Raw genomic sequence first — 14,913 nt, 5'->3', positions numbered from 1 at the left:
TAGAGGTGTATATTATAGTTTATATATCGAATATATTGAATCTAGTGACAAAACATTCTCAATGCACAAATTTTCATTTTGATAAGATTAAATTCAATATATACTGTTCCGTTCGGTTCTTTTATCATTAGCACCTCATTAGGACGTTCTATTTTTACAGCCTCATTAGTATAATTTTTATCAGGATTGTGGTATTACGGCCTCGTATACACCACCTTACCGACTCATACAATGTTGTCAATTCTCTCCTGCCTATTTAGATAAATCTGGGTTTCCCCTTTCAATTTGGTGTTTAAGCGAACGAAGTTTATTTTGCATTTCTCGAGTGTTAAGTAATGAATATTTTAAAACAGTATATTATTTCAGTAGTCTATATTTTAAACAAACACTTATAAATGACAAAGTATTTTTATGATTTCTAAAAAGTTAAACATGATATTTTATTCAAAGGAAAGGTGAATTTAAGTTAGCGCAATACTTTTTTAACAATATTTGTTCTTCTATCGTTTAGTTTCCGTCGGATAGTAATCTAGAATTCCTAATTAATAATATATTATAGTGAGGACATTTCCTGAAGTTTGATTATAATTCTTCTTCTTTAAGTGTAATATTATCATCCCATCTCTTTAATGGTGAATCTGTCCTTTTTTAAAATGGAGACTTATCTCGTACTACGTACTATGCTGTCCTCTTCTATTTGGCTGATGAGGCTGTTCCATTCTCTTTTTCGTTTGTTGAACTCATTTTTTAATGTTGTTTATTCTGCATAGGTTTAATAGTGTTTTGCGGTTATGCTTCTTACTATTCTCATATCATTCTTCTCCAAATATCTTCTTATCGTACTTATGTCAAGCCTTGTTTTTGCTTTATACCTATGTCATGGTAGTTCTGATTTAGATTTGTATAATTACGTTTTTGCTTCGATTTTCAAGCATGTTTCTCTATATCGTGTATTTAAGACACCCTGAGATTCTGCTTGCCTTTAGCATTTTTTGTTCCCTTACTTTCTCTGCAGTGTTATTATCGCTCGATAAGGTTATTTCCTAATATCAACTAATAACTAGTCGTCTTTAAGGGGAGCGGAGCAAAATGCAAAATTTTGACACATACAAATTTTCATTGTGTTTTAAATGTATTGATTTTTTTTTAATCCTGAGAAAACTAATTAATATTTTTGGAAAATTTAAACGCAGAATGAAATATTACATTATTACCGAGGGCCGAAAGTCACTGAAAACTTCTATAATGTTTATTTTAATAAGTTACAAAGTTACAGGGATGAAAATAAAAGAGAAAATTTAGTGTGATTTTTAATTGCAAATATTTCATTCAAAAGAAACTTTTTATTTATTGTAAGGGACTTTCTACCCTTGTTAATAGATCAGTCTTTCATTCTGCGTTTAAATTTTTCAAAAATCCTTATTAGTTTTCTCCGGATTCGAAAAAAATTAATCCGGATAATTAATAATTAAATATTAATCTCCGGATTAATAAAAAAAACATGCGTTAAAATTTTGCATTTTGGTCCGTTCCCCTTAATCGAACGAAGCTATTTCTCGCATGTGATGTTCCGTCTCCGACTTTTTGGTAGATCTACCGAATTGCCCCTTGTATTACCGATTTGAACAAAAAATATCATAATACACTATATTTTACTTTAAAATAAATTCAATCCATTCTTTCACAGATTTTGCTCAGGATTACAACCGCTTAGATTGACATGAAATCTGAAATGCGCATAGGAAACATGTCGAAAAAAAAAACTATATTTATATTGCCGATATGCGTTTGTACGCCAGGGAGGAATATCATCCATTCTTGAGGGTGGAAATATTTAATCTTTAAATAACTGCGGCAATCGATGGAGAATTCAATTCATAGCAAAAAATGTTATAAACACTTCTCTCGGTTAGTTAATATTTTTTGTGAGTTGGGTGATTTTTCAAAAATAACTCGCAAACAGTACATTTTAAGCAAAAAGCCATAAAATGCAAGTCAAAAAGAAACCATTCAAAAATATGAATTAATTTTTTTTTTATTTTTATAGCGGCGATGGAAGCCGAGTTACAACCTGATTAGGTGAGGGTTTATTTAAATTACCCTTTAATCGAAATTTTATTATCAAATAACGTAAATAATACGAGGTTTTTCCAGAAATGCTCACAACATTTTTAAAAGTATTTGATAAGATCTTTAAAACAAGCTAAGCTATACGTTATTCGGATGGAAAACACCAGAGTTATTAACAAAAAAACACGATTATGTCATTAAAAAAATAAAAAAAGGAGGAATTAAATTATCGGTTTCTCCACAAAAATGAAAATTATTCCTATTCCACATATAATTAGGTTTATTTATGTATCAACAACGTGTCTTAAAATTGTATCCAGTTTAAAATGTCTAGATTTGAAATAAACTGAATTTGTGAGTATTTTGCTGCTCCGAAATAGTTGAAATTGGAGATATTTATACGCTCCGAAAAAATTGACAGGAAAAGGTAAACGGCTCTTCTACTATAACTTCTTAAATTTTAAAAAAATTTCATTGATCGAAAAATTTAATTTATTATACTGAATTAGGAGTAAGTACTATAAGATCTGGAAAGTTGAACTTTTTTGAAGCCTTTAGTATTTATGAACGGAACTTTTTACACTATGTTCAAAGTTAAAATGTCAAAATATCAATTAGATTGTATCGTAGAGAAATAAATAAAGATGTGTAATAGGGGCCTTATTCTCCCCCATGTCTCTTATTCTCCACCATGTCTAACAGCTTCCTGTTTTCAGAATAGACGAGATCCATTTTTTTTTCGAAGTCAAAATTGAAATATCCAAATAAACTTCGTCAAAGGACTTCGATCCGGAAACTTGTGTTTGAGGAAAGGAATTCTACTATGAATTCGTCTTCCACATAGCAAATAAGGTTTGTTATATTTCGAAAGTTTCTTCCGATGTGGCCAAAGTTTCTGGTGATATCCCATCTCTAGAAAACAAGGTTTCTATTAACATCTCTGAGGTCACCTCTGACTTCGACATTAAAATATCGTCATTATTATAAAGTTCCTGTAGATATTTTGTCTTTCAAAAAAAGATGAAATAGGTAGAAAAGTTAATAGAGGAAACAGGGACAATAGACAAAGGAATTTAACCCATTTCAGCAGAGACAAAAGACCATAAAGTGAAATGTAAATTGGAGTCACGGTCGACATTTGACGGGAGCGGAGGTCCTGTTCGTATTAAGTTCCAAATTCCAATTTCGGACCGAAAGTCGTCATGAAACAATTACATGAATTAGTTTAAATCAGCTGCAATAGCGAATGGATGGTTCGAATAAAAAAAGCTGAAAACCTATATCTATTGCACTTCGAGGAGATGCCTTGGATGTGCTTCATACCATAGCCGTAGATTAGAGAGATGATTTCGAACAGCTTAAGAACAGACTAAACAGCCGATAGGATCACGCACACTTGGAGTATGTCGAAGTTTAAAAATCGAAGAAAAAAAGAGCTGAGGATTTTCAATAATATAAGGTAAATATTGCCAGGTTAGTACAATATACGTATCCAACAGCTCCCAAAGACATGATGGGAAAGTTGGAAGCTCAAACATTTATTAAAGGTCTTCGGGATCATGGAATGCAGTGAATACTGCGAATAGCTCGTCACAAGAATAGCTTCGTTGAAATGTCGTGAATATAGTATATATTATGTATATTATGTAATAGTGAAATACATTCTTGGTGGATACCGGAGCTACCAGGGCCATTATACGACCGACAGTTATAAATAGTGGTAAGAAACTTTTACCAACGAAGTTGCGACTGCGGACTGCCACAGGTAAAATTCCAACACCCACGGAGAAATGCAGATATAATTAAGAATTGGGAAAAAAAAAGGTCGTCCATACTGTCAGAGTTGCTGACATCGAAGAGGATGTTATATTAGAAATGGACTTAATGAATTTGCTTGGATGCCTAATGGATTGCTAATGGATCCAGTTATGCCTGAGAAGAGTGAAACGATTTTAATGGCGCCCCTGCAGGTAATTGTGGAAGAAGGAACACCTGTTATAATGGAGCCTTGGTACCACGATGAGGACGTTGACCGAGGAATCATAATCGGAAAGGACTTGGTGACTTCTACTAAAGAAATTTCTATAAGACTTATTAAGGTCAATGACTACCCAGTGATCATCAAAAAAGATACGAAAGTAGGAATCTGTGTAGATGTGACGCCCACAACGAGAGGTTCGACCAAATGGTTGCAGTTGCTGGTCAGTCTATAAATTAGGTGGAGAAAAGGAGATTGAGGGAATTTCTTTGGCGATATCATGGCATATTTGTACCAGAAGGAGGAAAGGCAGGAAGAACTACCCCTGTTAAACATAAAAGTGATACTTGTAACGCTAAACCAATTCGTCAAACAGTTCAGAACTGTTTTACGTCAAACAGAGGAAACTGAAAATATTGTTCAGGCAATGAAGAAAGTCGGAGTGATAGAACTTTCTACCAGGCCAGGGATCTCTCCGTTAGTTATGGTCAAGAAGAAAGACGGAACTACGAGGTTCTGTGTGGATTACCGTTTGTTAAACAATATTACCAAAAAGGATAGTTACAGTTTGTCAAATATACGGTCATACTTGGCCCATTGATATTAGGCTCCACCTAAGAAGCGCATTCAACAGAAACATAATTCACTGAATGCGCTTCCACTTATTTTTCTACGCGAGTGGACAAAATCGCCAAGTATCACCGTATGTTTGACAAGCTGTCCCTATAACACGAATCAATGATACGTTGGATATACTGGCTGGAAGAAAATTATTTTCTACGTTGGACTTGAAGTCTTGATATTGGTAGGTAGAAATGGACCCAGTGGATAAGGAAAATATAGCCTTTACCACAAGATCCGGATTGTGGCAATTCAACGTTATGATATTTGGACTCTGTAATACTCCTGCGACATTTTGATAGCTTTACGTAAAACCTGTTGACAGGGTTATCTTGGAAGACGTGCCTGGTATTTTTTGACGACGCAATTGTCTTCGTGGAGACTCTTTTGAAGACCATTTGAAGAATTTAGAAGACGTTTTTAATCGACTGAAAGCTTCCCTATTGATGTTAAACCCCAAGAAGGGCCAGTTATTTCAAAGTAAAGTCAATTATCTAGGTCATAAAGTCAGTAAAGAAGTAGTGGCTGTGAATAAGGGAAAAATCGATTCCATTCAGGAATGACTAGAACCCACTGACAAACATCAAATGAGAAGTTTTATTTGACTATATACTTACTGTCTAAGGTTCACTAAGAAGTTTTCACGTATCATTGTCATTAACGCGACTTACATAAGAAGCAAGAGATTACAATTGGGATGGAGACTGCCAAATTTCCTTTCGAAACCTCAATGAAGTATTTAATCACAGCAGCATTAAAAGAGTATCCACTGCCAGGAGGAGAGTTTATCTTAGATACAGATTACAGATGCAAGTAACATATGAATTTGCAGAGTGCTATCTCAGATCAAAGGGACAGAAACGTGTTCTTGGATATTTTAGTAAAGTGCTTTCAAAACCTCAGCGAGAGTATTGTGTCACGAAAAATGAATTTCTAGAAGTAGTGAAATCAGTAGAATACTTCTATCAGTACCTTAAGGAAGGAAGTTTCTAATCCGAACGACCATGCCCCAATCACTTAGGTTAAGGCAGTTTAAGATCCCAGAAGGTCACATGGATTGAACGACTCAAAGATACAATTTCAAAATTGAGCATCGGGCAGGAATTAGTCACAGGAACGCCGATTCTCTTCGAAGAGCAGAGAAGAGCCGAAGTATTTCGTTAGTTACATGTTACATGACAGTCCATCATGAAGACATTTCTATGTAAATAAAACCCTTTAGAGAATGCGGGAACGGTTTAATTAGATGAATAGTTTCGACGATGTAAAGAAATGGTGTAAGGAATGTACTAACTTGTCACGAGTACTGGAACTTATCGAAAAGGAAGGCTCCTACGAGGCAATAAAATGTTAGATGTCCGTTTGAGAGAAAGCAAAAGAAAGCGAAAATGGATGCAAGTAGATATTATATTGATCGTATTGAATTACTTCACTAAAGAACATAAAAACTACAGGCTATTACTCGTAAATCGGATGGAATGGTAGAGCGAATAAATAGGGCAGTTGACAAGCATTTGAGAAATATGTTGTCCAATCAGCAGCGAAATTGATATCCGTAACTTCCGTTCTTCGCAATGACTTACATATGTGAGTACCTTGTGATTTAGAGTTTGGATGTCGATGGATAAGACGTAGCTGGTGAAGATTATGTAAATGGATTGCGAAGAAGAATGGAGATCCGTAAACCGAACATCCCTTATGTTTTATGAAGGACCACAAAGTCTGACTCGATAATTCGAATAAGCGAATGGGTTGTTCTCCAAAGGTCTGACAAGGTCCGTCCTTAAGTATGGAGTAGATTAACGACGTTATCTACCAAATAAGCAAAATTCCGATGGGAAGGCGGATGATAGTATCTACACAACAACCGGCTGGCGTCAATTCAAAGAGACCACGGCAAAGGTGAAGAAGTGGAAATAAACCAAGTCCAAGAAGTACGTAACCTCATGTTTGATGAATTCATAAATGCCTATGGAGGTACCAATAGAGCAAAACATGATGTTGTCACTGAAGAAAACCAAGATCTGCCACTTATAGATGACTACTCACTGGCCCATACAATCCTGACCGCTATTTAAGATGCACAAGGGTTGGAATCCGACTTTCAAAGGAAGTTTGGCTGAGTTGCAGAACTTCAATGCCAACTGACAACTTCGGGAAAAGCTGTGAAACTCCAAGATGCATGACGTTACATTTCCCAGCTGGTAATAAAAGACACTGCCCATGACCAACCTACCTACCTACCTAGTATAAAAAGCCTTACTTCCATTGATAGCCTAAATCTAGTGATTATTATACATTTAACTTAGAAAATTATATATTCCTTGACGGGTAATTGCATATTAAAACGGACTTATACTTATAGATGTATAGTTTGTTGGCGATTACAATACTCTAAATAGATAACCAATCAATGATGCGAATAAAGATAATTTGACACAAAAGTAATCTATCGTCACAGTATTTTCACAATATCATATGGTAAAATGGCAATTGTAATTTCTAGGTTAGTATTTTTCAGCAATCTTGATATTTTTCAATATCTTGCACTGGACAATGTTCTTTGTGATACGGTGACAGGAAAATACAGCGTGTTTTATATGTTTGTTCATTGGTATTTTTTCATTTTTCCGACTGTATATTCATTGAAAATTAATTCTGGTTTGGAGCCCAAAACGTCAAAAACAATATGCCAATATGTAATATTATTATTGTGGCTTGTTCCCAGTATTTTCCCCAAAAATATATAGTCATATCTTAAGTTGGAAAGTACGTAGGTAGGTTATTATTATTATATGCAACAGCTAATAAGTAATTCATAGAAAGTATTAATATTTTATTGATCGATAACATTTTCAATTTTTGAAAAATTGAAAAATATATATGTTTAAATCATATGGTGAAATGAGTATCTATCGTCTTTATGACTGGTCACGATCTATAAATATAGTGAATGTTCATAAAAATATGAGTATTTCAGAAATGACAAGAAAAAAAACACACAGAAGCCAGAGAGAAATTTTATGAAGATTTCCAAGAGGTGGTAAATGCAATACCAAAAACATCCGCAGTTATTGTTATGGTAGACATAAATAATATAAGAATGGCAATGATCTGATACTAGGCATAAAGCAAAAATTAATGAAAGTATACAAAAGAAAATGAACTCTTTTGAACTTCTGCTTACAAAATGAATAGGTACAGAATTAATGTTGTACATTTCTATGCTTTATGATGCAAGATTAAAACAAAAATGTATATCTACTTTTATCAACACAACTGGCACAAATCAATAATAAACTAAGTACCTACATTCTTACAAATAGAAATGAACATTACAAACAAGTATTAAATGTACGGAGCCATTAATAGGTCTGGATCCCGCGTATGAAAACAAAGCTGATTAATAGCAGGCTGAAAATTTGTTAATAGCTTAAAGGTGTGTAGTCGGACAAACTTTGATATATTGGAACACTGGAACAGGGGAAGTTTTAATTGTGGAACAAGTTAAAAATTTGGAGCGGTCAGACCACGAAAACGTCACTTGTATTTTGTCCGACAGAACTTCCAATTGATTTGTTACCCTTTCATTAAACTCTCATGTAAAAATCAGGCTGGTATTTATCACCAAATGGGCATTATAATGAGTGGAACACGTAGAAAATGTCAAATGACAGGAATTATGACAGGTGATAAATAGCGGTCTGATTTTTGCATGAGAATTTAATGAAAGGGTAACAAATCAATTAGAAGTTTTGTCGGACAAAATACATGTGACGTTTTCTGGTCTGACCGTTCCAAATTTTTAACCTGTTCCACAATTAAAACTTCCCCTGTTCCAGTGTTCCCATATATCAAAGTTTGTCAGACTAGACACCCTTAAGCTATTAACAAATTTTCAGCTTGCTATTAATCAACTTTTTTTTTCATACGCGGGATCCAGACCTATAATATTTTATTTTTATTTATAAACAGTTACATTTATATTCTGAATTATAAAATTATATAGCTTATTCGTTCTTAAATAAAAAGATGTGTTTATTATGCAATTTCAAAATCAAAACGTGTGGAAGAAATGTCTGTGAAACAAAATATCTTCCTTTATTAGGTACCATTAATAACATACCTACTGCGTACCATTACATTTTTCAACACATAAAAATTAACGATAACAGCATCAGCAATTTGCGTCAGATCGGATGATACAATATCCAGGCAACAGTGTTGCCAGCTGAGCGGAGTCTATAGTGTCGTTTCTTAGTTTTACATATGAACGATATACACCTTCAATATACTCATAAAAGCGCCATCCAACGGCAAATGGCTGAATTACAAGCGACCTTACGGACTCATTTTGTTTTAAGATTTGCAGCTATCCTACGATACCCACAATATTTGTAACATATTTGTTTAGTAGGTAGAGGTCTCTAGTTTCTCATTCAACAAAATTTTGGTAGAAAATGACCATCCGTTTAAAGAAATACATGAAAAACATTACGGCCTCCGTATATTGAGTCCGTAAATCGCTTGAGTCCGTTGTGTATGGTCAAATCCTTAATGCAGAGTCCGTAATATTAGTAGGATATATATATATATATATATATATATATATATATATATATATATATATATATATATATATATATATATATATATATACAAATAGTATCTTAATTGACTTATTAGGAAATACGAATTTCACTATTTTTGGGTATAGAAGTCAAACTGGGGCCTTAAAGTACACTATTATCCAATATTCAAGCTTTCGGAAATGTTTATTTCCTTTCTCAAGAATTTCTACAATGCAATAAGATAAAATTTAGAACATATGTATGAAAGAATAAAAAATATTAATGCGTAACTTACCAGAATTTAGATTATAAAAGAATGTTGATTACAATACATAATTAAAAATAATATTACTAAAACGGCTGTTTAACATTTCAAAAAACATAGAAACAATAAATATTCTTCAGAAAACATTTTAGAAAAGATTAAAAAATTGATTAATTTTGAAGTTTTTGATCTAATTTTAATTTACTTTTTAAAATTTATTTATAAATTCTAAATACATGGCTGACAAAGACTAAATGTAACTATGGTCATAGCATATCGGTGTCTACATCTACAAGGAATTGAAAACATTTTTTGATAATAAAAATAAGGAAATGTTTAAAAGCAAAAAAAAAAAATTAATTTTAAATATTGGTGATATTAATTAATTTTGTTAATATTTAATGCCAAATTATAAAGTGTAGATTAGAGAAAAAAAAATTATGATTTGATATAACTATGATTATTTTTCAAAAGAAAGAATGTAATTATAAATTTTGCTAAGATTGTCAATTTCAGATTTTTTGTTCATTGTGTTCGAACCTTTGCTGATATGAACCATCTCAAGAAAAGTACGTTTATGTTTATTGTTTTCAATATCTAATATTTTTGGATCATGAAAATTCATAATGTGGTTATTTTGAATAACGTGCTCTGCTAAGGCACATGAGGGTTTAAGAATTTTACAATCACTTTTATGAGATGTTATGCGACTAGATAAATTTCTACCGGTTTGACCAATATAAACTAAATCACAGTTTGTACAAGATATGGAGTAGATAACATTGCATTTTTCTAGAGTGTTAAATTGTTGTTTAGTTTTAGTATATAGTGAATACAAAGTTTTTATATTTTTAGTTGCTATCTTTACTCTTTTCCATTTATACCTAATCTTACTCCAAAACTAAAAGGGATTTTTAACGAATTTAAAAGAGTAAAGATAGCAACTAAAAATATAAAAACTTTGTATTCACTATATACTAAAACTAAACAACAATTTAACACTCTAGAAAAATGCAATGTTATCTACTCCATATCTTGTACAAACTGTGATTTAGTTTATATTGGTCAAACCGGTAGAAATTTATCTAGTCGCATAACATCTCATAAAAGTGATTGTAAAATTCTTAAACCCTCATGTGCCTTAGCAGAGCACGTTATTCAAAATAACCACATTATGAATTTTCATGATCCAAAAATATTAGATATTGAAAACAATAAACATAAACGTACTTTTCTTGAGATGGTTCATATCAGCAAAGGTTCGAACACAATGAACAAAAAATCTGAAATTGACAATCTTAGCAAAATTTATAATTACATTCTTTCTTTTGAAAAATAATCATAGTTATATCAAATCATAATTTTTTTTTCTCTAATCTACACTTTATAATTTGGCATTCAATATTAACAAAATTAATTAATATCACCAATATTTAAAATTAATTTTTTTTTTTTTGCTTTTAAACATTTCCTTATTTTTATTATCAAAAATGTTTTCAATTCCTTGTAGATGTAGACACCGATATGCTATGACCATAGTTACATTTAGTCTTTGTCAGCCATGTATTTAGAATTTATAAATAAATTTTAAAAAGTCAATCAAAATTAGATCAAAAACTTCAAAATTAATCAATTTTTTAATCTTTTCTAAAATGTTTTCTGAAGAATATTTATTGTTTCTATGTTTTTTGAAATGTTAAACAGCCGTTTTAGCAATATTATTTTTAATTATGTATTGTAATCAACATTCTTTTATAATCTAAATTCTGGTAAGTTACGCATTAATATTTTTTATTCTTTCATACATATGTTCTAAATTTTATCTTATTGCATTGTAGAAATTCTTGAGAAAGGAAATAAACATTTCCGAAAGCTTGAATATTGGATAATAGTGTACTTTAAGGCCCCAGTTTGACTTCTATACCCAAAAATAGTGAAATTTATATATATATATATATATATATATATATATATATATATATATATATATATATAAACAAATGAAATAGAGAATGCGGAAAAATCCCCTTACGAACAATTCACACATCCACTACTTCGGGCTAGGAAAAATTTTTTGAATAGAATCGAAGATCCAAACACCAGCTCTTAGAAATGTGTTTCGCCCTCTTCAACCTCTATGGGCTCATCGGTGAAGATGAGAGGTTGAATATCTTCAGACACATTCCAATCAAAAAACAACATTCGAGACCTAGACATAGCAGGAACGTAAATCTACGCCCAACCTGACAATGCCACTCTCAAGTTTTAATTCCCTAATTACTTTAAAATAAGTAAGATAATGTTTATGAAAAAACAAAAGATGTAGATCTTTGAAACACACTCAGTGATCAAAAGATCCACAGGCACTGGTTTGGACGACCACTCGTACGAAAACAAACAAATGAAATAGAGAATGCGGAAAAATCCCCTTACGAACAATTCACACATCCACTACTTCGGGCTGGGAAAAATTTTTTGAATAGAATCGAAGATCCAAACACCAGCTCTTAGAAATGTGTTTCGCCCTCTTCAACCTCTATGGGCTCATCGGTGAAGATGAGAGGTTGAATATCTTCAGACACATTCCAATCAAATATTTCATTTGTTTGTTTTCGTACGAGTGGTCGTCCAAACCAGTGCCTGTGGATCTTTTGATCACTGAGTGTGTTTCAAAGATCTACATCTTTTGTTTTTTCATAAACATTATCTTACTTACTCTAAAGTAATTAGGGAATTAAAACTTGAGAATGGCATTGTCAGGTTGGGCGTAGATTTACGTTCCTGCTATGTCTAGGTCTCGAATGTTGTTTTTTGATTGGAATGTGTCTGAAGATATTCAACCTCTCATCTTCACCGATGAGCCCATAGAGGTTGAAGAGGGCGAAACACATTTCTAAGAGCTGGTGTTTGGATCTTCGATTCTATTCAAAAAATTTTTCCCAGCCCGAAGTAGTGGATGTGTGAATTGTTCGTAAGGGGATTTTTCCGCATTCTCTATTTCATTTGTTTGTTTTCGTACGAGTGGTCGTCCAAACCAGTGCCTGTGGATCTTTTGATCACTGAGTGTGTTTCAAAGATCTACATCTTTTGTTTTTTATATATATATATATATATATATATATATATATATATATATATATAAACAGTTGGTTTTTAATTCCTGGGTTTGCGGTCTGTTATAAATAAAACACTTGATTTTGCTTAGACGTTTCGGCTCTTTGCCATTTTCAATAAGCACTTTTAATTATTAAACATTACACTGTTAACAAACATATTTTATATACAATACACGTAATATTTTGAAAATTTAAAAAAATGCACATCGTGTTTCTCTAAGATGTTATGAGAGAATGCCAGGCATGGGCATTGGGCATATGGTAAAAGCACTTCACAACGGTTTTGGATGGTGGTCGTAAAACCAAAACGATAATATACAGGAGATCAAGTTACATAATATACGAAAGAAATAAATCTGACTAATGTTTAACTTTTAATAATGGGAGCAAGATTTTTTGTAGTTGTGATCTGAGTATGTAACTCGAAATATGAATACTGAGGTGCGTATTTTTTTTTGTATTTTATATGGAACAGAGGCTTGAACGCTAAAACAAGGATATTCATTAATGATAGAACATTATAATAGAACAGAGTATTTGATATGTGGGCATATAGAAGATTTTTAAAAATAACCTTGGTTCAAAAGATTAAGAGACAACCACGTTTTGTAACCGAATGAAATAAAGAAAAATGAGATATTAAATACAATTAAAATAAGAAATTTACATTATTTGGAAACATGTTATGAGAAATGAGATATGTGTTTATGTAGATCGTTATATAGGAAAAGATACTGGACAGAAGAAGCTTAGGACGCTGACATATATCCTGGCTAAACAAAATTGATGTAATGATACAAACTGCAACTCTGTGGAGTTGCTATAAGAGGTAGCACGTAACAAAAAAAATAAAAATGCCGTATTTAAAGTGTTTACCAATGGTGTGCTTACAACCACACTTAATTTATCAAATTGTGATATATATTGGAGAGATCTTTAATATCAGTTTTATTATTGATACAATTTTGGTCTTTCTTTATGTGGATCATCTCCAATATACATCTTTTGTTATAATTTTGCTCTTTTTCCAGAATCTGTACATTTTCAAAATCAAAACTATAGTTATTTTCTACTGAATGTTTGGCTAAGGCTGTGGTAGTTATTTTGTTTGTTTGTACACTATGTTTGTGTGCAACAATCCTTCTGTGTAGATATTGATGTGTTTGCCCAATATATGTTGAATTGCAGTCTTTACAATTTACTTTATACACAACATCCGACTGCTGATCTTTAGTAACTTTGGGTTTAAATTTTGAGAAATATTTTCCGGATGTTTTAGATGATTTATGTCCAACGTTGATGTCATATCTTGCCAACATTTTCGAGATTTGTTCGGAGAATCCATTAATGTATGGTAGGGATATGTAGTGTTTGTTTGGATTGGTGGCATTACTATTATTATTGTTAGGTATGGTTTGAGTTTGTTTTAGATTGGCATTGGAGTTAGATTGATTTTTGATAATGTGAATTCTTTTTTGAATTAGACAGTTGTATTATCCACCAGATTTTTACAACCGTCTAATTCAAAAAAGAATTCACATTATCAAAAATCAATCTAACTCCAATGCCAATCTAAAACAAACTCAAACCATACCTAACAATAATAATAGTAATGCCACCAATCCAAACAAACACTACATATCCCTACCATACATTAATGGATTCTCCGAACAAATCTCGAAAATGTTGGCAAGATATGACATCAACGTTGGACATAAATCATCTAAAACATCCGGAAAATATTTCTCAAAATTTAAACCCAAAGTTACTAAAGATCAGCATTTATTTGCAAAATTTGTAGCATTTATTGCTACCCCGTAAGTGTTTTATTTGATGCGCCTATGTATCTTTATAACTCCCTAACGCTTCGACGTGTCGGCGCAGGCCGAACGACCTACGGGACGGGAGAGAGAAGCGAAACTCGTAATAGTAAAATCAGTTGGTTAAAGAACATCCGCTCTGATACGTGAGCTGTTGCTATTTGTAGACGAACTCTGGGAAAATAATGGACTGAAATTAAATATATTACATACCACCAGTAAACTAAACATCAGGAAACTCAACAGACAATCTCCAAAGTAACAAAAAAACAAGAATTCAAGAAATTATAACATAAATTATACCACGTGGTCACGTATCAGAGATCCCAGGGTAAGCGAAATCAAATTATTTATCCTTCTGTTCTGATATATGTACATATACATATTGCTACCGTTTCATCGTAACCCAACATTTAATCATGTTTTTATGTCCTGTTAGGAGAGTGCTTTGATATTTTTTTTTATTATTAGT

The 14,913-nt window shown here is 32.2% G+C and overlaps 1 protein-coding gene across 3 annotated transcripts in view; it reads right to left on the bottom strand.

The window, feature by feature from the left end:
• The window catches only part of LOC126883185 (G-patch domain and KOW motifs-containing protein), a 546,084-nt gene that overhangs the window by 446,697 nt on the left and 84,474 nt on the right, over positions 1-14,913 (bottom strand). The window lies entirely within an intron of this gene.

Source organism: Diabrotica virgifera, chromosome 4 (genome assembly GCF_917563875.1).
Source record: "Diabrotica virgifera virgifera chromosome 4, PGI_DIABVI_V3a".
NCBI classification, from domain to species: Eukaryota; Metazoa; Arthropoda; class Insecta; order Coleoptera; family Chrysomelidae; genus Diabrotica; species Diabrotica virgifera.
This window is presented reverse-complemented; position numbering and strand designations above follow the sequence as displayed.